Genomic DNA, 25,218 nt, shown 5'->3' on the forward strand with positions numbered 1-25,218 from the left:
ACACGTACATGTTACACAGTTGTAGATTAATTGCAAGCCAGCCAGACAACGTTCCAGATGCAGACAACCACTCGCAGCTGAAGATGGATTTCCCCTTGTTGGCCAGATCCACTTTCAGGCAAAAAGGTGCGTCATGAGATCCTCTCTGACAAGAAAAAAGAAAATCAATATATGTATAAAAAACGAATTAATACATACCTGTTACACAGTTGCAGATTAATTCCAAGATCCACTTTCAGGTAAAAAGATGCGTCAGGTGGGTCATGACATCCTGAAAATGAGAAAGACAAAAAACAAAGTCAACACAGTTGCAGATTAATTGCAAGCCAGCCAGACACCGTTCCAGATGCAGACAACCACTCACAGCTGAAGATGGATTGCCCCTTGTTGGCCAGATCCACTTTCAGGTAAACAGTTGCGTCAGGTGGGTCGTGACATCCCAAAAATAAGAAAGACAAAAAAAAAGTAAATATAAGTATAGAAACTGAATGTTCACTTACCTGTAACTCAGTTGCAGATGAAAAGAAAGCCAGTCAGACACCATTCCAGATGCAGGCAACCTCTCACAGCTGGACATGGATAGCCCCTTGTTGGCCAGATCCACTTTCAGGTAAAAAGGTGCGTCATGAGATCCTGTGTGATAAGAAAAAAGAAAATCAATATATGTGTAAAAACCGAATTAACACATACCTGTTACACAGTTGCAGATTAATTGCAAGATCCACTTTCAGGTAAAAAGGTGCGTCAGGTGGGTCATGAGATCCTGAAAATAAGAAAGACAAAAAAGAAAATCAACACAGTTGTAGATTAATTGCAAGCCAGCCAGACACTGATCCAGAAAAAAGAAATCAATATGTATAAAAAATGAATTAACAAGTACCTGTTACACAGTTGCAGATTAATTGCAAGCCAGCCAGACACTGTTCCAGATGCAGACAACCACTCGCAGCTGAAGATGGATTGCCCCTTGTTGGCCAGATACACTTTCAGGTAAAATGGTGCGTCATGAGATTCTGGTGTGACAAGAAAAAAGAAAATCAATATATGTGTAAAAACCGAATTAACATGTACCTGTTACACAGTTGCAGATTAATTGCAAGATCCACTTTCAGGTAAAAAGGTGCGTCAGGTGGGTCATGAGATCCTGAAAATAAGAAAGACAAAAAAGAAAATCAACACAGTTGTAGATTAATTGCAAGCCAGCCAGACACTGATCCAGAAAAAAGAAATCAATATGTATAAAAAATGAATTAACACGTATCTTTTACACAGTTGCAGATTAATTGCAAGCCAGCCAGACATCGTTCCAGATGCAGACAACCACTCACAGCTGAAGATGGATTGCCCCTCCACATGGATTGCCAGATCCACTTTCAGGTAAAAACGTGCGTCAGGTGGGTCATGACATCCTGAAAATAAGAAAGACAAAAAAGAAAGTCAACACAAGTATATAAACTGAATGTTCACTTACCTGTAACTCAGTTGCAGATGAAAAGAAAGCCAGTCAGACACCATTCCAGATGCAGGCAACCTCTCACAGCTGGACGTTGATAGCCCCTTGTTGGCCGGATCCACTTTCAGGTAAAAAGGTCTGTGATGGGATCCTGTGTGACAAAAAAAAGAAAATCAATACATGTGTGAAAACCGAATTAACACGTACCTGTTACACAGTTGCAGATTAATTGCAAGCCAGCCAGACACCGTTCCAGATGCAGACAACCACTCGCAGCTGAAGATGGATTGCCCCTTGTTTGCCAGATCCACTTTCAGGTAAAAAGGTGCTTTATGAGATCCTGTGTGACAAGAAAAAAGAAAATCAATATATGTATAAAAACCGAATTAACACGTACCTGTTACACAGATGCAGATTAACTGCAAGATCCACTTTCAGGTAAAAAGATGCGTCAGGTGGGTCATGAGATCCTGAAAATAAGAAAGTCAAAAAAGAAAGTCAACACAGTTGCAGATTAATTGCAAGCCAGCCAGACACTGTTCCAGATGCACACAACATATCACAGCTGAAGATGGATTGCACCTTGTTGGCCAGATCCACTTTCAGGTAAAAAGGTGTGTGATGGGATCCTGTGTGACAAGAAAAAAGAAAATCAATATGTGTATAAAAACCGAATTAACACGTACCTGTTACAAAGTTGCAGATTAATTGAAAGATCCACTTTCAGGTAAAAAGATGCATCAGGTGGGTCATGAGCTCCTGAAAATAAGAAAGACAAAAAAGAAAGTCAATACAGTTGCAGATTAATTGCAAGCCAGCCAGACACTGTTCCAGAAAAAAGAAATCATTATGTATAAAAAACGAATTAACACGTATCTTTTACACAGTTGCAGATTAATTGCAAGCCAGCCAGACACCGTTCCATATGCAGACAACCTCTCACAGCTGGACATGGATAGCCCCTTGTTGGCCGGATCCACTTTCAGGTAAAAAGGTCCGTGATGGGATCCTGTGAGACAAAAAAAAGAATCAATATATGTATAAAAACCGAACTAACACGTACCTGTTACACAGTTGCAGATTAATTGCAAGCCAGCCAGACACTGTTCCAGAAAAAAGAAATCATTATGTATAAAAAACGAATTAACACGTATCTTTTACACAGTTGCAGATTAATTGCAAGCCAGCCAGACACCGTTCCAGATGCAGACAACCACTCACAGCTTAAGATGGATTGCCCCTTGTTGGCCAGATCCACTTTCAGGTAAAAAGTTGCATCAGGTGGGTCATGACATCCTGAAAATAAGAAAGATAAAAAAGAAAGTCAATATAAGTATAGAAACTGAATGTTCACTTACCTGTAACTCAGTTGCAGATGAAAAGAAAGCCAGTCGGACACGATTCCAGATGCAGGCAACCTCTCACATCTGGACATGGATAGCCCCTTGTTGGCCGGATCCACTTTCAGGTAAAAAGGTGCGTGATGGGATCCTGTGTGACAAAAAGAAAATCAATATATGTATAAAAACCGAATTAACACGTACCTGTTACACAGTTGCAGATTAATTGCAAGCCAGCCAGACACCGTTTCAGATGCAGACAACCACTCGCAGCTGAAGATAGATTGCCCCTTGTTGGCCAGATCCACTTTCAGGTAAAAAGATGCGTGATGAGATCCTGTGTGACAAGAAAAAAGAAATTCAAAATATGTATAAAAACCGAATTAACACGTACCTGTTACACAGATGCAGATTAATTGCAAGATCCACTTTCAGGTAAAAAGATGCGTCAGGTGGGTCATGAGATCCTGAAAATAAGAAAGACAAAAAAGAAAGTCAACACAGTTGCAGATTAATTGCAAGCCAGCCAGACACTGATCCAAAAAAAGAAATCAAGAAGTATAAAAAACGAATTAACACGTATCTTTTACACAGTTGCAGATTAATTGCAAGCCAGCCAGACACCGTTCCAGATGCAGACAACCACTCACAGCTTAAGATGGATTGCCCCTTGTTGGCCAGATCCAATTTCAGGTAAAAAGTTGCATCAGGTGGGTCATGACATCCTGAAAATAAAAAAGACAAAAAAGAAAATCAATATAAGTATAGAAACTGAATGTTCACTTACCTGTAACTCAGTTGCAGATGAAAACAAAGCCAGTCAGACACCATTCCAGATGCAGGCAACCTCTCACAGCTGGACATGGATAGCACCTTGTTGGCCGGAACCAAGTTCAGGTAAAAAGGTGCGTGATGGGATCCTGTGTGACAAGAAAAAAGAAAATCAATATATGTATAAAAACCGAATTAACACGTACCTGTTACGCACTTGCAGATTAATTGCAAGCCAGCCAGATACCGTTCCAGATGCAGACAACCACTCGCAGCTGAAGATAGATTGCCCCTTGTCGGCCAGATCTACTTTCAGGTAAAAAGGTGCGTCATGAGATCCTGTGTGACAAGAAAAAAGAAAATCAATATATGTATAAAAACCGAATTAACACGTACCTGTTACACAGTTGCAGATTAATTGCAAGCCAGCCAGACACCATTCCAGTTGCAGACAACCACTCACAGCTGAAGATGGATTGCCCCTTGTTGGCCAGATCCACTTTCAGGTAAAAAGGTGCATCAGGTGGGTCATGACATTCTGAAAATAAGAAAGACAAAAAAGAAAGTAAATATAAGTATAGAAACTGAATGTTCATTTACCTGTAACTCAGTTGCAGATGAAAAGAAACCAGTCAGACACCATTCCAGATGCAGGCAACCTCTCACATCTGGACATGGATAGCCCCTTGTTGGCCGGATCCACTTTCAGGTAAAAAGGTGCGTGATTGGATCCTGTGTGACAAGAAAAAAGAAAATCAATATATGTATAAAAACCGAATTAACACGTACCTGTTACGCACTTGCAGATTAATTGCAAGCCAGCCAGATACCGTTCCAGATGCAGACAACCACTCGCAGCTGAAGACAGATTGCCCCTTGTCGGCCAGATCTACTTTCAGGTAAAAAGGTGCGTCATGAGATCCTGTGTGACAAGAAAAAAGAAAATCAATATATGTATAAAAACCGAATTAACACGTACCTGTTACACAGTTGCAGATTAATTGCAAGCCAGCCAGACACCATTCCAGTTGCAGACAACCACTCACAGCTGAAGATGGATTGCCCCTTGTTGGCCAGATCCACTTTCAGGTAAAAAGGTGCATCAGGTGGGTCATGACATTCTGAAAATAAGAAAGACAAAAAAGAAAGTAAATATAAGTATAGAAACTGAATGTTCATTTACCTGTAACTCAGTTGCAGATGAAAAGAAACCAGTCAGACACCATTCCAGATGCAGGCAACCTCTCACATCTGGACATGGATAGCCCCTTGTTGGCCGGATCCACTTTCAGGTAAAAAGGTGCGTGATTGGATCCTGTGTGACAAGAAAAAAGAAAATCAATATATGTATAAAAACCGAATTAACACGTACCTGTTACGCAGTTGCAGATTAATTGCAAGCCAGCCAGACAACGTTCCAGATGCAGACAACCACTCGCAGCTGAAGATGGATTGCCCCTTGTTGGCCAGATCCACTTTCAGGCAAAAAGGTGCGTCATGAGATCCTGTGTGACAAGAAAAAAGAAAATCAATATATGTATAAAAAACGAATTAACACGTACCTGTTACACAGTTGCAGATTAATTCCAAGATCCACTTTCAGGTAAAAAGATGCGTCAGGTGGGTCATGACATCCTGAAAATGAGAAAGACAAAAAAGAAAGTAAACACAGTTGCAGATTAATTGCAAGCCAGCCAGACACTGATCCAGAAAAAAGAAATCATTATGTATAAAAAAACGAATTACAACGTATCTTTTACACAGTTTCAGATTAATTGCAAACCAGCCAGACACCGTTCCAGATGCATACAACCACTCACAGCTTAAGATGGATTGCCTCTTGTTGGCCAGATCCACTTTCAGGTAAACAGTTGCATCAGGTGGGTCATGACATCCGAAAAATAAGAAAGACAAAAAAGAAAGTAAATATAAGTATAGAAACTGAATGTTCACTTACCATTAACTCAGTTGCAGATGAAAAGAAAGCCAGTCAGACACCATTCCAGATGCAGGCAACCTCTCACAGCTGGACTTCGATAGCTCCTTGTTGGCCGGATCCACTTTCAGGTAAAAAGGTGCGTGATGGGATCCTGGGTGACAAGAAAAAAGAAAATCAATATATGTATAAAAACCGAATTAACACGTACCTGTTACGCAGTTGCAGATTAATTGCATGCCAGCCAGCCAACGTTCCAGATGCAGACAACCACTCGCAGCTGAAGATGGATTGCCCTTTGTTGGCCAGATCCACTTTCAGGCAAAAAGGTGCGTCATGAGATCCTGTGTGACAAGAAAAAAGAAAATCAATATATGTATAAAAACCGAATTAACACGTACCTGTTACATAGTTGCAGATTAATTGCAAGCCAGCCAGACACCGTTCCAGATGCAGACAACCACTCACAGCTGAAGATGGATTGCCCCTTGTTGGCCAGATCCACTTTCAGGTAAAAAGTTGCATCAGGTGGGTCATGACATCCTGAAAATAAGAAAGACAAAAAAGAAAGTCAATATAAGTATAGAAACTGAATGTTCACTTACCTGTAACTCAGTTGCAGATTAAAAGAAAGCCAGTCAGACACCATTCCAGATGCAGGCAACCTCTCACATCTGGACATGGATAGCCCCTTGTTGGCCGGATCCACTTTCAGGTAAAAAGGTGCGTGATGGGATCCTGTGTGACAAGAAAAAAGAAAATCAATATATGAATAAAAACCGAATTAACACGTACCTGTTACGCAGTTGCAGATTAATTGCATGCCAGCCAGACAACGTTCCAGATGCAGACAACCACTCGCAGCTGAAGATGGATTGCCCCTTGTTGTCCAGATCAACTTTCAGGCAAAAAGGTGCGTCATGAGATCCTGTGTGACAAGAAAAAAGAAAATCAATATATGTATAAAAAACGAATTAACACGTACCTGTTACGCACTTGCAGATTAATTGCAAGCCAGCCAGATACCGGTCCAGATGCAGACAACCACTCGCAGCTGAAGATGGATTGCCCCTTGTCGGCCAGAACTACTTTCAGGTAAAAAGGTGCGTCATGAGATCCTGTGTGACAAGAAAAAAGAAAATCAATATATGTATAAAAACCGAATTAACACGTACCTGTTACACAGTTGCAGATTAATTGCAAGCCAGCCAGACACCGTTCCAGATGCAGACAACCACTCACAGCTGAAGATGGATTGCCCCTTGTTGGCCAGATCCACTTTCAGGTAAAAAGGTGCATCAGGTGGGTCATGACATTCTGAAAATAAGAAAGACAAAAAAGAAAGTAAATATAAGTATAGAAACTGAATGTTCATTTACCTGTAACTCAGTTGCAGATGAAAAGAAACCAGTCAGACACCATTCCAGATGAAGGCAACCTCTCACAGCTGGACATGGAGAGCCCCTTGTTGGCCGGATCCACATTCAGGTAAAAAGGTGCGTCATGAGATCCTGTGTGATAAGAAAAAAGAAAATCAATATATGTATAAAAACCGAATTAACACGTACCTGTTACATAGTTCCAGATTAATTGCAAGCCAGCCAGACACCGTTCCATATGCAGACAACCACTCACAGCTTAAGATGGATTGCCCCTTGTTGGCCAGATCCACTTTCAGGTAAAAAGTTGCATCAGGTGGGTCATGACATCCTGAAAATAAAAAAGACAAAAAAGAAAATCAATATAAGTATAGAAACTGAATGTTCACTTACCTGTAACTCAGTTGCAGATGAAAACAAAGCCAGTCAGACAATATTCCAGATGCAGGCAACCTCTCACAGCTGGACATGGATAGCACCTTGTTGGCCGGAACCAAGTTCAGGTAAAAAGGTGCGTGATGGGATCCTGTGTGACAAGAAAAAAGAAAATCAATATATGTATAAAGACCGAATTAACACGTACCCGTTACACAGTTGCAGATTAATTGCAAGCCAGTCAGACAACGTTCCAGATGCAGACAACCACTCGCAGCTGAAGATGGATTGCCCCTTGTTGGCCAGATACACTTTCAGGTAAAAAGGTGCATCAGGTGGGTCATGACATCCTGAAAATAAGAAAGACAAAAAAGAAAGTCAATATAAGTATAGAAACTGAATGTTCACATACCTGTGACTCAGTTGCAGATGAAAAGAAAGCCAGTCAGACACCATTCCAGATGCAGGCAACCTCTCACATCTGGACATGAATAGCCCCTTGTTGGCCGGATCCACTTTCAGGTAAAAAGGTGCGTGATGGGATCCTGTGTGACAAAAAAAAAAATCAATATATGTATAAAAACCGAATTAACACGTACCTGTTACACAGTTGCAGATTAATTGCAAGCCAGCCAGACACCGTTTCAGATGCAGACAACCACTCGCAGCTGAAGATGGATTGCCCCTTGTTGGCCAGATCCACTTTCAGGTAAAAAGATGCGTAATGAGATCCTGTGTGACAAGAAAAAAGAAATTCAAAATATGTATAAAAACCAAATTAACACGTACCTGTTACACAGTTGCAGATGAATTGCAAGCCAGCCAGACACCGTTCCAGATGCAGACAACCACTCATAGGTGAAGATGGATTGCCCCTTGTTGGCCAGGTCCACTTTCAGGTAAAAAGGTGCGTCATGAGATCCTGTGTAGCAAGAAAAAAGAAAATCAATATATGTATAAAAAACGAATTAACACATACCTGTTACACAGTTGCAGATTAATTCCAAGATCCACTTTCAGGTAAAAAGATGCGTCAGGTGGGTCATGACATCCTGAAAATGAGAAAGACAAAAAAGAAAGTCAACACAGTTGCAGATTAATTGCAAGCCAGCCAGACACTGATCCAAAAAAAAGAAATCAATAAGTATAAAAAACGAATTAACACGTATCTTTTACAGAGTTGCAGATTAATTGCAAGCCAGCCAGACACCGTTCCAGATGCAGACAACCACTCACAGCTTAAGATGGATTGCCCCTTCTTGGCCAGATCCACTTTCAGGTAAAAAGTTGCATCAGGTGGGTCATGACATCCTGAAAATAAGAAAGACAAAAAAGAAAGTCAATATAAGTATAGAAACTGAATGTTCACTTACCTGTGACTCAGTTGCAGATGAAAAGAAAGCCAGTCAGACACCATTCCAGATGCAGGCAACCTCTCACATCTGGACATGAATAGCCCCTTGTTGGCCGGATCCACTTTCAGGTAAAAAGGTGCGTGATGGGATCCTGTGTGACAAAAAAAAAAATCAATATATGTATAAAAACCGAATTAACACGTACATGTTACACAGTTGCAGATTAATTGCAAGCCAGCCAGACACCGTTTCAGATGCAGACAACCACTCGCAGCTGAAGATGGATTGCCCCTTGTTGGCCAGATCCACTTTCAGGTAAAAAGATGCGTAATGAGATCCTGTGTGACAAGAAAAAAGAAATTCAAAATATGTATAAAAACCAAATTAACACGTACCTGTTACACAGTTGCAGATGAATTGCAAGCCAGCCAGACACCGTTCCAGATGCAGACAACCACTCATAGGTGAAGATGGATTGCCCCTTGTTGGCCAGGTCCACTTTCAGGTAAAAAGGTGCGTCATGAGATCCTGTGTAGCAAGAAAAAAGAAAATCAATATATGTATAAAAAACGAATTAACACATACCTGTTACACAGTTGCAGATTAATTGCAAGATCCACTTTCAGGTAAAAAGATGCACCTGGTGGGTCATGTGATCCTGAAAATAAGAAAGACAAAAAAGAAAGTCAACACAGTTGCAGATTAATTGCAAGCCAGCCAGACACTGATCCAAAAAAAAGAAATCAATATGTATAAAAAACGAATTAACACATATCTTTTACACAGTTGCAGATTAATTGCAAGCCAGCCAGACAACGTTCCAGATGCAGATAACCACTCGCAGCTGAAGATGGATTGCCCCTTGTTGGCCAGATCCACTTTCAGGTAAAAAGGTGAATCAGGTGGGTCATGACATCCTGAAAATAAGAAAGACAAAAAAGAAAGTCAATATAAGTATAGAAACTGAATGTTCACTTACCTGTTACTCAGTTGCAGATGAAAAGAAAGCCAGTCAGACACCATTCCAGATGCAGGCAACCTCTCACAGCTGGACATGGATAGCCCCTTGTTGGCCGGATCCACTTTCAGGTAAAAAGGTGCGTGATGGGATCCTGTGTGACAAGAAAAAAGAAAATCAATATATGTATAAAAACCGAATTAACACATACCTGTTACGCAGTTGCAGATTAATTACAAGCCAGCCAGATACCGTTCCAGATGCAGACAACCACTCGCAGCTGAAGATGGATTGCCCCTTGTTGGCCAGATCCACTTTCAGGTAAAAAGTTGCATCATGAGATCCTGTGTGACAAGAAAAAAGAAATTCAAAATATGTATAAAATCCAATTTAACACGTACCTGTTACACAGTTGCAGATTAATTGCAAGCCAGCCAGACAAAGTTCCAGATGCAGACAACAACTCGTAGGTGAAGATGGATTGCCCCTTGTTGGCCAGGTCCACTTTCAGGTAAAAAGGTGAGTCATGAGATCCTGTGTAACAAGAAAAAAGAAAATCAATATATGTATAAAAACCGAATTAACACGTACCTGTTACACAGATGCAGATTAATTGCAAGATCCACTTTCAGGTAAAAAGATGTGTCAGGTGGGTCATGAGATCCTGAAAAAAAGAAAGACAAAAAAGAAAGTCAACACAGTTGCAGATTAATTGCAAGCCAGCCAGACACTGATCCAAAAAAAAGAAATCAATATGTATAAAAAAAGAATTAACACGTATCTTTTACACAGTTGCAGATTAATTGCAAGCCAGCCAGACACCGTTCCAGATGCAGACAACTACTCACAGTTGAAGATGGATTGCCCCTTGTTGGCCAGATCCACTTTCAGGTAAAAAGGTGCATCATGAGATCCTGTGTGATGAGAAAAAAGAAAATCAATATATGTATAAAAACCGAATTAACACGTACCTGTTACATAGTTGCAGATTAATTGCAAGCCAGCCAGACACCGTTCCAGATGCAGACAACCACTCACAGCTTAAGATGGATTGCCCCTTGTTGGCCAGATCCACTTTCAGGTAAAAAGTTGCATCAGGTGGGTCATGACATCCTGAAAATAAGAAAGACAAAAAAGAAAGTCAATATAAGTATAGAAACTGAATGTTCACTTACCTGTAACTCAGTTGCAGATTAAAAGAAAGCCAGTCAGACACCATTCCAGATGCAGGCAACCTCTCACAGCTGGACATGGATAGCCCCTTGTTGGCCAGATCCACTTTCAGGTAAAAAGGTGCGTCATGAGATCCTGTGTGATGAGAAAAAAGAAATCATCATGTATAAAAAACGAATTAACACGTACCTGTTACACAGTTGCAGATTAATTGCAAGCCAGCCAGACACCATTCCAGATGCAGGCAACCTCTCACAGCTGGACATGGATAGCCCCTTGTTGGCCAGATCCACTTTCAGGTAAAAAGGTGCGTGATGGGATACTGTGTGACAAGAAAAAAGAAAATCAATATATGTATAAAAACCGAATTAACACGTACCTGTTACGCAGTTGCAGATTAATTGCATGCCAGCCAGACAACGTTCCAGATGCAGACAACCACTCGCAGCTGAAGATGGATTGCCCCTTGTTGGCCAGATCCACTTTCAGGCAAAAAGGTGCGTCATGAGATCCTGTGTGACAAGAAAAAAGAAAATCAATATATGTATAAAAAACGAATTAACACGTACCTGTTACACAGTTGCAGATTAATTCCAAGATCCACTTTCAGGTAAAAAGATGCGTCAGGTGGGTCATGATATCCTAAAAATGAGAAAGACAAAAAAGAAAGTCAACACAGTTGCAGATTAATTGCAAGCCAGCCAGACACTGATCCAGAAAAAAGAAATCAATATGTATAAAAAAAGAATTAACACGTATCTTTTACACAGTTGCAGATTAATTGCAAGCCAGCCAGACACCGTTCCAGATGCAGACAACTACTCACAGTTGAAGATGGATTGCCCCTTGTTGGCCAGATCCACTTTCAGGTAAAAAGGTGCATCATGAGATCCTGTGTGATGAGAAAAAAGAAAATCAATATATGTATAAAAACCGAATTAACACGTACCTGTTACATAGTTGCAGATTAATTGCAAGCCAGCCAGATACCGTTCCAGATGCAGACAACCACTCACAGCTTAAGATGGATTGCCCCTTGTTGGCCAGATCCACTTTCAGGTAAAAAGTTGCATCAGGTGGGTCATGACATCCTGAAAATAAGAAAGACAAAAAAGAAAGTAAATATAAGTATAGAAACTGAATGTTCATTTACCTGTAACTCAGTTGCAGATGAAAAGAAACCAGTCAGACACCTTTCCAGATGCAGGCAACTTTTTACAGCTGGACATGGAGAGCCCTTTGTTAGCCGGATCCACTTTCAGATTAAAAGGTGCGTGATGGGATCCTGTGTGACAAGAAAAAAGAAAATCAGTATATGTATAAAAACCGAATTAACACGTACCTGTTACACAGTTGCAGATTAATTGCAAGCCAGCCATACACCGTTCTAGATGCAGACAACCACTCGTAGCTGAAGATGGATTGCCCCTTGTTGGCCAGATCCACTTTCAGGTAAAAAGTTGCATCATGAGATCCTGTGTGACAAGAAAAAAGAAAATCAATATATGTATAAAACCCAATTTAACACGTACCTGTTACACAGTTGCAGATTAATTGCAAGCCAGACAGACAAAGTTCCAGATGCAGACAACCACTCGCAGCTGAAGATGGATTGCCCCTTGTTGGCCAGGTCCACTTTCAGGTAAAAAGGTGCGTCATGAGATCCTGTGTGACAAGAAAAAAGAAAATCAATATATGTATAAAAACCGAATTAACACGTACCTGTTACACAATTGCAGATTAATTGCAAGATCCACTTTCAGGTAAAAAGGTGTGTCAGGTGGGTCATGAGATCCTGAAAATAAGAAAGACAAAAAAAAAAAGTCAATACAGTTGCAGATTAATTGCAAGCCAGCCAGACACTGTTCCAGAAAAAAGAAATCATCATGTATAAAAAACGAATTAACACGTATCTTTTACACAGTTGCAGATTAATTGAAAGCCAGCCAGACACCGTTCCAGATGCAGACAACCACTCACATCTTAAGATGGATTGCCCCTTGTTGGCCAGATCCACTTTCAGGTAAAAAGTTGCATCAGGTGGGTCATGACATCCTGAAAATAAGAAAGACAAAAAAGAAAGTCAATATAAGTATAGAAACTGAATGTTCACTTACCTGTTACTCAGTTGCAGATGAAAAGAAAGCCAGTCAGACACCATTCCAGATGCAGGCAACCTCTCACAGCTGGACATGGATAGCCCCTTGTTGGCTGGATCCACTTTCAGGTAAAAAGGTGCGTGATGGGATCCTGTGTGACAAGAAAAAAGAAAATCAATATATGTATAAAAACCGAATTAACACGTACCTGTTACGCTTTTGCAGATTAATTGCAAGCCAGCCAGATACCGTTCCAGATGCAGACAACCACTCGCAGCTGAAGATGGATTGCCCCTTGTCGGCCAGATCTACTTTCAGGTAAAACGGTGCATCATGAGATCCTCTGTGACAAGAAAAAAGAAAATCAATATATGTATAAAAACCGAATTAACACGTATCTGTTACACAGTTGCAGATTAATTGCAAGATCCACTTTCAGGTAAAAAGATGCACCTGGTGGGTCATGTGATCCTGAAAATAAGAAAGACAAAAAAGAAAGTCAACACAGTTGCAGATTAATTGCAAGCCAGCCAGACACTGATCCAAAAAAAAGAAATCAATATGTATAAAAAACGAATTAACACATATCTTTTACACAGTTGCAGATTAATTGCAAGCCAGTCAGACACCGTTCCAGATGCAGACAACAACTCAAAGCTGAAGATGGATTGCCCCTTGTTGGCCAGATCCACTTTTAGGTAAAAAGGTGCGTCAGGTGGGTCATGACATCCTGAAAATAAGAAAGACAACAAAGAAAGTCAATATAAGTATAGAAACTGAATGTTCACTTACCGGTTACTCAGTTGCAGATGAAAAGAAAGCCAGTCAGACACCATTCCAGATGCAGGCAACCTCTCACAGCTGGACAGGGATAGCCCCTTGTTGGCCGGATCCACTTTCAGGTAAAAAGGTGCGTGATGGGATCCTGTGTGACAAAAAAAAGAATGTCAACATATGTATAAAAACCGAATTAACACATATCTTTTACACAGTTGCAGATTAATTGCAAGCCAGCCAGACACCATTCCAGTTGCAGACAACCACTCACAGCTGAAGATGGATTGCCCCTTGTTGGCCAGATCCACTTTCAGGTAAAAAGGTGCATCAGGTGAGTCATGACATTCTGAAAATAAGAAAGACAAAAAAGAAAGTAAATATAAGTATAGAAACTGAATGTTCATTTACCTGTAACTCAGTTGCAGATGAAAAGAAACCAGTCAGACACCTTTCCAGATGCATGCAACCCTTTCACAGCTGGACATGGAGAGCCCTTTGTTAGCCGGATCCACTTTCAGATTAAAAGGTGCGTGATGGGATCCTGTGTGACAAGAAAAAAGAAAATCAATATATGTATAAAAACCGAATTAACACGTACCTGTTACACAGTTGCAGATTAATTGCAAGCCAGCCAGACACCGTTCTAGATGCAGACAACCACTCGTAGCTGAAGATGGATTGCCCCTTGTTGGCCAGATCCACTTTCAGGTAAAAAGGTGCATCATGAGATCCTGTGTGACAAGAAAAAAGAAAATCAATATATGTATAAAACCCAATTCAACACGTACCTGTTACACAGTTGCAGATTAATTGCAAGCCAGCCAGACAAAGTTCCAGATGCAGACAACCACTCGCAGCTGAAGATGGATTGCCCCTTGTTGGCCCGGTCCACTTTCAGGTAAAAAGGTGCGTCATGAGATCCTGTGTAACAAGAAAAAAGAAAATCAATATACAGTGAGTCCAAGAAGTATTTGATCCCTTGCTGATTTTCTTTGTTTGCCCACTAATAAAGACACTATCCTTCTGCACTTTTAATGGTAGATATATTCTAACATGGAGAGACAGAATATCAAGACAAAAATCCAGAATATAATTTTAAAGAATATATTTTAATTAATTTGTATTTCAATGAGGAAAATAAGTATTTGATCCCTCTTGCCAAACACACTCAATACTTAGTGGCAAAGCCTTTGTTTGCAAGCACAGCGGTGAGACGTTTGTTGTAGTTAACCACAAGTTTAGCACACACACCAGGGGGAATTTTGGCCCACTCTTCTTTGCAGATCCTCTCTAAATCATGAAGGTTGGTGGGCTGTCGCTTGGCAACTCTGACCTTCAGCTCCCTCCATAGATTTTCGATCGGATTGAGGTCTGGCGACTGGCTGGGCCACTCCATGACCTTAATGTGATTTTTCTTGAGCCAATCCTTTGTTGCCTTTGCTGTATGTTTAGGGTCGTTATCATGTTGGAAGACCCAACCACGGCCCATTTTCAGATCCCTGGCAGAGGGGAGGAGGTTGTCCCTCAGGATTGTGCGGTACATGGCTCCATCCATCTTCCCAATGATGCGGTGAAGTAGCCCTGTACCCTTGGCAGAGAAACACCCCCAAAACATTATGCTTCCACCTCCATGCTTGACGGTGGGCACAGTGTTCTTGGGGTCATAGGCAGCATTTTTCTTCCTCCACACATGGCGGGTGGAGTTGAGGCCAAAAAGTTCAATTTTGGTCTCGTCTGACCACAAAACCTTCTCCCAATAACTTGGTTCATCTTTCAAATGATCATTGGCATACTTGAGGCGCGCCTCCACATGTGCTCTCTTCAGCAGGGGTACCTTTCGGGCACTGCAGGATGTGAATCCATTGTTGCGCAAAGTGTTGCCAATTGTTTCCTTGCAAACTGTGGTCCCAGCTGCCTTCAGGTCATTTGCTAACTCCTGCCGAGTGGTTGCAGGACGATTTCTGACTGTTCTCAGCATCATTGCCACCCCACGAGGCAAAATCTTCTTTGGAGCACCGGGCCGAGGTCTGTTGATTGTCATGTTATACTCTTTAAACTTTCTGATAATTGCACCAATAGTTGTTACTTTCACATCCAACACCTTACTAATCTTTTTGTAGCCCATTCCAGCTTTGTGAAGGTCAACAATTCTGACTCTGAGGTCCTGTGACAGCTCTTTGGTTTTACCCATGTTGGAGACTTGAAATCTGTGTGATCTGTCTGATTCTGTGGACAGGTGTTTTTCACACAAGTGATTAGTGAGAACAGGTGGCTTCAGGTCAGGTAACAAGTTGATTGGGAGTGTCTAACTGGTCTGTAAAAGCCAGAACTGCTAATGAATACTAAGGGATCAAATACTTATTTCACTCCATGAAATACAAATCAATTAATATATATTCCTTAGATTTATTTTCTGGATTTTCTTTTTAATATTCTGTCTCTCCATGTAAGAATACATCTACCATTAAAAGTATAGAATGATCATGTCTTTATTAGTGGGCCAACGAAGAAAATCAGCAAGGGATCAAATACTTCTTGGACTCACTGTATGTATAAAAACCGAATTAACACGTACCAGTTAAATAGTTGCAGATTAATTGCAAGCCAGCCAGACATCGTTCCACATGCAGACAACCACTCGCAGCTGAAGATGGATTGCCCCTTGTTGGCCAGATCCACTTTCAGGTAAAAAGGTGCGTCATGAGATCCTGTGTGACAAGAAAAAAGAAAATCAATATATGTATAAAAACCAAATTAACACGTACCTGTTACACAATTGCATATTAATTGCAAGATCCACTTTCAGGTAAAAAGGTGTGTCAGGTGGGTCATGAGATCCTGAAAATAAGAAAGACAAAAAAAAAAGTCAATACAGTTGCAGATTAATTGCAAGCCAGCCAGACACTGTTCCAGAAAAAAGAAATCATCATGTATAAAAAACGAATTAACACGTATCTTTTACACAGTTGCAGATTAATTGCAAGCCAGCCAGACACCGTTCCAGATGCAGAATACCACTCACAGCTGAAGATGGATTGCCCCTTGATGGCCAGATCCACTTTCAGGTAAAAAGGTGAATCAGGTGGGTCATGACATCCTGAAAATAATAAAGACAAAAAAGAAAGTCAATATAAGTATAGAAACTGAATGTTCACTTACCTGTTACTCAGTTGCAGATGAAAAGAAAGCCAGTCAGACACCATTCCAGATGCAGGCAACCTCTCACATCTGGACATGGATAGCCCCTTGCTGGCCGGATCCACTTTCAGGTAAAAAGGTGCGTGATGGGATCCTGTGTGACAAAAAAAAAGAAAATCAATATATGTATAAGAACCGAATTAACACGTACCTGTTACACAGTTACAGATTAATTGCAAGCCAGCCAGACACCGTTTCAGATGCAGACAACCACTCGCAGCTGAAGATGGATTGCCCCTTGTTGGCCAGATCCACTTTCAGGTAAAAAGGTGCGTCATGAGATCCTGTGTGACAAGAAAAAAGAAAATCAATATATGTATAAAAACCTAATTAACACGTACCTGTTACACAGTTGCAGATTAATTGCTAGATCCACTTTCAGGTAAAAAGGTGCGTCAGGTGGGTAAAGACATCCTTAAAATAAGAAAGACAAAAAAGAAAGTCAACACAGTTGCAGATTAATTGCAAGCCAGACAGACACTGATCCAGAAAAAAGAAATCAATATGTATAAAAAACGAATTAACACGTATCTTTTACACAGTTGCAGATTAATTGCAAGCCAGGCATACACCGTTCCAGATGCAGACAACCACTGACAGCTGAAGATGGATTGCCCCTTGTTGGCCAGATCCACTTTCAGGTAAAAAGTTGCATCAGGTGGGTCATGACATCCTGAAAATAAGAAAGACAAAAAAGAAAGTCAATATAAGTATAGAAACTGAATGTTCGCTTACCTGTAACTCAGTTGCAGATGAAAAGAAAGCCAGTCAGACACCATTCCAGATGCAGGCAACCTCTCACAGCTGGATATGGATAGCCCCTTGTTGGCCGGATCCACTTTCAGGAAAAAAGGTGCGTAATGGGATCCTGTGTGACATGAAAAAAGAAAATCAATATATGTATAAAAACCGAATTAACACGTACCTGTTACACAGTTGCAGATTAATTGCAAGCCAGCCAGACACCGTCCCAGATGCAGACAACCACTCGCAGCTGAAGATGGATTGCCCCTTGTTGGCCAGATCCACTTTCAGGTAAAAAGATGCGTGATGAGATCCTGTGTGACAAGAAAAAAGAAATTCAAAATATGTATAAAAACCGAATTAACACGTACCTGTTACACAGTTGCAGATTAATTGCTAGATCCATTTTCAGGTAAAAAGGTGCGTCAGGTGGGTAATGACATCCTGAAAATAAGAAAGACAAAAAAGAAAGTCAACACAGTTGCAGATGAAAAGAAAGCCAGTCAGACACCATTCCAGATGCAGGCAACATCTCACAGCTGGAAATGGATAGCCCCTTGTTGGCCGGATCCACTTTCAGGAAAAAAGGTGCGTAATGGGATCCTGTGTGACAAGAAAAAAGAAAATCAATATATGTATCAAAACCGAATTAACACGTACCTGTTACACAGTTGCAGATTAATTGCAAGCCAGCCAGACACCGTTACAGATGCAGACAACCACTCGCAGCTGAAGATGGATTGCCCCTTGTTGGCCAGATCCACTTTCAGGTAAAAAGGTGTGTCATGAGATCCTGTGTGACAAGAAAAAAGAAAATCAATATATGTATAAAAACCTAATTAACACGTACCTGTTACACAGTTGCAGATTAATTTCAAGATCCACTTTCAGGTAAAAAGATGCGCCTGGAGGGTCATGTGATCCTGAAAATAAGAAAGACAAAAAAGAAAGTCAACACAGTTGCAGATTAATTGCAAGCCAGCCAGACACTGATCCAAAAAAAAACAAATCTATATATTAAAAAACGAATTAACACATATCTTTTACACAGTTGCAGATTAATTGCAAGACAGCCAGACACCGTTCCAGATGCAGACAACCACTCACAGCTTAAGATGGATTGCCCCTTGTTGGCCATATCCACTTTCAGGTAAAAAGTTGCATCAGGTGAGTCATGACATCCTGAAAATAAGAAAGACAAAAAAGAAAGTCAATATAAGTATAGTAACTGAATGTTCACTTACCTGTAACTCAGTTGCAGATGAAAAGAAAGCCAGTCAGACACCATTCCAGATGCAGGCAACCTCTCACAGCTGGACATGGATAGCCCGTTGTTGGCCGGATCCACTTTCAGGTAAAAAGGTGCGTAATGGGATCCTGTCTGACAAGAAAAAAGAAAATCAATATATGTATAAAAACCGAATTAACATGTACCTGTTACACAGTTGCAGATTAATTGCAAGCCAGCCAGACACCGTTCCAGATGCAGACAACCACTCGCAGCTGAAGATGGATTGCCCCTTGTTGGCCAGATCCACTTTCAGGTAAAAAGGTGCGTCATGAGATCCTGTGTGACAAGAAAAAAGAAAATCAATATATGTATAAAAACCTAATTAACACGTACCTGTTACACAGTTGCAGATTAATTGCTAGATCCACTTTCAGGTAAAAAGGTGCGTCAGGTGGGTAAAGACATCCTTAAAATAAGAAAGACAAAAAAGAAAGTCAACACAGTTGCAGATTAATTGCAAGCCAGACAGACACTGATCCAGAAAAAAGAAATCAATATGTATAAAAAATGAATTAACACGTATCTTTTACACAGTTGCAGATTAATTGCAAGCCAGGCATACACCGTTCCAGATGCAGACAACCACTGACAGCTGAAGATGGATTGCCCCTTGTTGGCCAGATCCACTTTCAGGTAAAAAGTTGCATCAGGTGGGTCATGACATCCTGAAAATAAGAAAGACAAAAAAGAAAGTCAATATAAGTATAGAAACTGAATGTTCGCTTACCTGTAACTCAGTTGCAGATGAAAAGAAAGCCAGTCAGACACCATTCCAGATGCAGGCAACCTCTCACAGCTGGATATGGATAGCCCCTTGTTGGCCGGATCCACTTTCAGGAAAAAAGGTGCGTAATGGGATCCTGTGTGACATGAAAAAAGAAAATCAATATATGTATAAAAACCGAATTAACACGTACCTGTTACACAGTTGCAGATTAATTGCAAGCCAGCCAGACACCGTCCCAGATGCAGACAACCACTCGCAGCTGAAGATGGATTGCCCCTTGTTGGCCAGATCCACTTTCAGGTAAAAAGATGCGTGATGAGATCCTGTGTGACAAGAAAAAAGAAATTCAAAATATGTATAAAAACCGAATTAACACGTACCTGTTACACAGTTGCAGATTAATTGCTAGATCCATTTTCAGGTAAAAAGGTGCGTCAGGTGGGTAATGACATCCTGAAAATAAGAAAGACAAAAAAGAAAGTCAACACAGTTGCAGATGAAAAGAAAGCCAGTCAGACACCATTCCAGATGCAGGCAACATCTCACAGCTGGAAATGGATAGCCCCTTGTTGGCCGGATCCACTTTCAGGAAAAAAGGTGCGTAATGGGATCCTGTGTGACAAGAAAAAAGAAAATCAATATATGTATCAAAACCGAATTAACACGTACCTGTTACACAGTTGCAGATTAATTGCAAGCCAGCCAGACACCGTTACAGATGCAGACAACCACTCGCAGCTGAAGATGGATTGCCCCTTGTTGGCCAGATCCACTTTCAGGTAAAAAGGTGTGTCATGAGATCCTGTGTGACAAGAAAAAAGAAAATCAATATATGTATAAAAACCTAATTAACACGTACCTGTTACACAGTTGCAGATTAATTTCAAGATCCACTTTCAGGTAAAAAGATGCGCCTGGAGGGTCATGTGATCCTGAAAATAAGAAAGACAAAAAAGAAAGTCAACACAGTTGCAGATTAATTGCAAGCCAGCCAGACACTGATCCAAAAAAAAACAAATCTATATATTAAAAAACGAATTAACACATATCTTTTACACAGTTGCAGATTAATTGCAAGACAGCCAGACACCGTTCCAGATGCAGACAACCACTCACAGCTTAAGATGGATTGCCCCTTGTTGGCCATATCCACTTTCAGGTAAAAAGTTGCATCAGGTGAGTCATGACATCCTGAAAATAAGAAAGACAAAAAAGAAAGTCAATATAAGTATAGTAACTGAATGTTCACTTACCTGTAACTCAGTTGCAGATGAAAAGAAAGCCAGTCAGACACCATTCCAGATGCAGGCAACCTCTCACAGCTGGACATGGATAGCCCGTTGTTGGCCGGATCCACTTTCAGGTAAAAAGGTGCGTAATGGGATCCTGTCTGACAAGAAAAAAGAAAATCAATATATGTATAAAAACCGAATTAACATGTACCTGTTACACAGTTGCAGATTAATTGACAGACACCGTTCCAGATGCAGACAACCACTCGCAGCTGAAGATGGATTGCCCCTTGTTGGCCAGATCCACTTTCAGGTAAAAAGGTGCGTCATGAGATCCTGTGTGACAAGAAAAAAGAAAATCAATATATGTATAAAAACCTAATTAACACGTACCTGTTACACAGTTGCAGATTAATTGCTAGATCCACTTTCAGGTAAAAAGGTGCGTCAGGTGGGTAAAGACATCCTTAAAATAAGAAAGACAAAAAAGAAAGTCAACACAGTTGCAGATTAATTGCAAGCCAGACAGACACTGATCCAGAAAAAAGAAATCAATATGTATAAAAAAACGAATTAACACGTATCTTTTACACAGTTGCAGATTAATTGCAAGCCAGGCATACACCGTTCCAGATGCAGACAACCACTGACAGCTGAAGATGGATTGCCCCTTGTTGGCCAGATCCACTTTCAGGTAAAAAGTTGCATCAGGTGGGTCATGACATCCTGAAAATAAGAAAGACAAAAAAGAAAGTCAATATAAGTATAGAAACTGAATGTTCGCTTACCTGTAACTCAGTTGCAGATGAAAAGAAAGCCAGTCAGACACCATTTCATATGCAGGCAACCTCTCACAGCTGGATATGGATAGCCCCTTGTTGGCCGGATCCACTTTCAGGAAAAAAGGTGCGTAATGGGATCCTGTGTGACATGAAAAAAGAAAATCAATATATGTATAAAAACCGAATTAACACGTACCTGTTACACAGTTGCAGATTAATTGCAAGCCAGCCAGACACCGTCCCAGATGCAGACAACCACTCGCAGCTGAAGATGGATTGCCCCTTGTTGGCCAGATCCACTTTCAGGTAAAAAGGTGTGTCATAAGATCCTGTGTGACAAGAAAAAAGAAAATCAATATATGTATAAAAACCGAATTAACACGTACCTGTTACACAGTTGCAGATTAATTGCTAGATCCATTTTCAGGTAAAAAGGTGCGTCAGGTGGGTAATGACATCCTGAAAATAAGAAAGACAAAAAAGAAAGTCAACACAGTTGCAGATGAAAAGAAAGCCAGTCAGACACCATTCCAGATGCAGGCAACATCTCACAGCTGGAAATGGATAGCCCCTTGTTGGCCGGATCCACTTTCAGGAAAAAAGGTGCGTAATGGGATCCTGTGTGACAAGAAAAAAGAAAATCAATATATGTATCAAAACCGAATTAACACGTACCTGTTACACAGTTGCAGAGTAATTGCAAGCCAGCCAGACACCGTTACAGATGCAGACAACCACTCGCAGCTGAAGATGGATTGCCCCTTGTTGGCCAGATCCACTTTCAGGTAAAAAGGTGTGTCATGAGATCCTGTGTGACAAGAAAAAAGAAAATCAATATATGTATAAAAACCTAATTAACACGTACCTGTTACACAGTTGCAGATTAATTTCAAGATCCACTTTCAGGTAAAAAGATGCGCCTGGAGGGTCATGTGATCCTGAAAATAAGAAAGACAAAAAAGAAAGTCAACACAGTTGCAGATTAATTGCAAGCCAGCCAGACACTGATCCAAAAAAAAACAAATCTATATATTAAAAAACGAATTAACACATATCTTTTACACAGTTGCAGATTAATTGCAAGACAGCCAGACACCGTTCCAGATGCAGACAACCACTCACAGCTTAAGATGGATTGCCCCTTGTTGGCCATATCCACTTTCAGGTAAAAAGTTGCATCAGGTGAGTCATGACATCCTGAAAATAAGAAAGACAAAAAAGAAAGTCAATATAAGTATAGTAACTGAATGTTCACTTACCTGTAACTCAGTTGCAGATGAAAAGAAAGCCAGTCAGACACCATTCCAGATGCAGGCAACCTCTCACAGCTGGACATGGATAGCCCGTTGTTGGCCAGATCCACTTTCAGGTAAAAAGGTGCGTAATGGGATCCTGTCTGACAAGAAAAAAGAAAATCAATATATGTATAAAAACCGAATTAACATGTACCTGTTACACAGTTGCAGATTAATTGCAAGCCAGCCAGACACCGTTCCAGATGCAGACAACCACTCGCAGCTGAAGATGGATTGCCCCTTGTTGGCCAGATCCACTTTCAGGTAAAAAGGTGCGTCATGAGATCCTGTGTGACAAGAAAAAAGAAAATCAATATATGTATAAAAACCTAATTAACACGTACCTGTTACACAGTTGCAGATTAATTGCTAGATCCACTTTCAGGTAAAAAGGTGCGTCAGGTGGGTAAAGACATCCTTAAAATAAGAAAGACAAAAAAGAAAGTCAACACAGTTGCAGATTAATTGCAAGCCAGACAGACACTGATCCAGAAAAAAGAAATCAATATGTATAAAAAACGAATTAACACGTATCTTTTACACAGTTGCAGATTAATTGCAAGCCAGGCATACACCGTTCCAGATGCAGACAACCACTGACAGCTGAAGATGGATTGCCCCTTGTTGGCCAGATCCACTTTCAGGTAAAAAGTTGCATCAGGTGGGTCATGACATCCTGAAAATAAGAAAGACAAAAAAGAAAGTCAATATAAGTATAGAAACTGAATGTTCGCTTACCTGTAACTCAGTTGCAGATGAAAAGAAAGCCAGTCAGACACCATTCCAGATGCAGGCAACCTCTCACAGCTGGATATGGATAGCCCCTTGTTGGCCGGATCCACTTTCAGGAAAAAAGGTGCGTAATGGGATCCTGTGTGACATGAAAAAAGAAAATCAATATATGTATAAAAACCGAATTAACACGTACCTGTTACACAGTTGCAGATTAATTGCAAGCCAGCCAGACACCGTCCCAGATGCAGACAACCACTCGCAGCTGAAGATGGATTGCCCCTTGTTGGCCAGATCCACTTTCAGGTAAAAAGATGCGTGATGAGATCCTGTGTGACAAGAAAAAAGAAATTCAAAATATGTATAAAAACCGAATTAACACGTACCTGTTACACAGTTGCAGATTAATTGCTAGATCCATTTTCAGGTAAAAAGGTGCGTCAGGTGGGTAATGACATCCTGAAAATAAGAAAGACAAAAAAGAAAGTCAACACAGTTGCAGATGAAAAGAAAGCCAGTCAGACACCATTCCAGATGCAGGCAACATCTCACAGCTGGAAATGGATAGCCCCTTGTTGGCCGGATCCACTTTCAGGAAAAAAGGTGCGTAATGGGATCCTGTGTGACAAGAAAAAAGAAAATCAATATATGTATCAAAACCGAATTAACACGTACCTGTTACACAGTTGCAGATTAATTGCAAGCCAGCCAGACACCGTTACAGATGCAGACAACCACTCGCAGCTGAAGATGGATTGCCCCTTGTTGGCCAGATCCACTTTCAGGTAAAAAGGTGTGTCATGAGATCCTGTGTGACAAGAAAAAAGAAAATCAATATATGTATAAAAACCTAATTAACACGTACCTGTTACACAGTTGCAGATTAATTTCAAGATCCACTTTCAGGTAAAAAGATGCGCCTGGAGGGTCATGTGATCCTGAAAATAAGAAAGACAAAAAAGAAAGTCAACACAGTTGCAGATTAATTGCAAGCCAGCCAGACACTGATCCAAAAAAAAACAAATCTATATATTAAAAAACGAATTAACACAAATCTTTTACACAGTTGCAGATTAATTGCAAGACAGCCAGACACCGTTCCAGATGCAGACAACCACTCACAGCTTAAGATGGATTGCCCCTTGTTGGCCATATCCACTTTCAGGTAAAAAGTTGCATCAGGTGAGTCATGACATCCTGAAAATAAGAAAGACAAAAAAGAAAGTCAATATAAGTATAGTAACTGAATGTTCACTTACCTGTAACTCAGTTGCAGATGAAAAGAAAGCCAGTCAGACACCATTCCAGATGCAGGCAACCTCTCACAGCTGGACATGGATAGCCCGTTGTTGGCCGGATCCACTTTCAGGTAAAAAGGTGCGTAATGGGATCCTGTCTGACAAGAAAAAAGAAAATCAATATATGTATAAAAACCGAATTAACATGTACCTGTTACACAGTTGCAGATTAATTGACAGACACCGTTCCAGATGCAGACAACCACTCGCAGCTGAAGATGGATTGCCCCTTGTTGGCCAGATCCACTTTCAGGTAAAAAGGTGCGTCATGAGATCCTGTGTGACAAGAAAAAAGAAAATCAA

The sequence above is a fragment of the Salminus brasiliensis genome, chromosome 11 (assembly GCF_030463535.1).
Source record: "Salminus brasiliensis chromosome 11, fSalBra1.hap2, whole genome shotgun sequence".
In the NCBI taxonomy this organism is placed as follows: domain Eukaryota; kingdom Metazoa; phylum Chordata; class Actinopteri; order Characiformes; family Bryconidae; genus Salminus; species Salminus brasiliensis.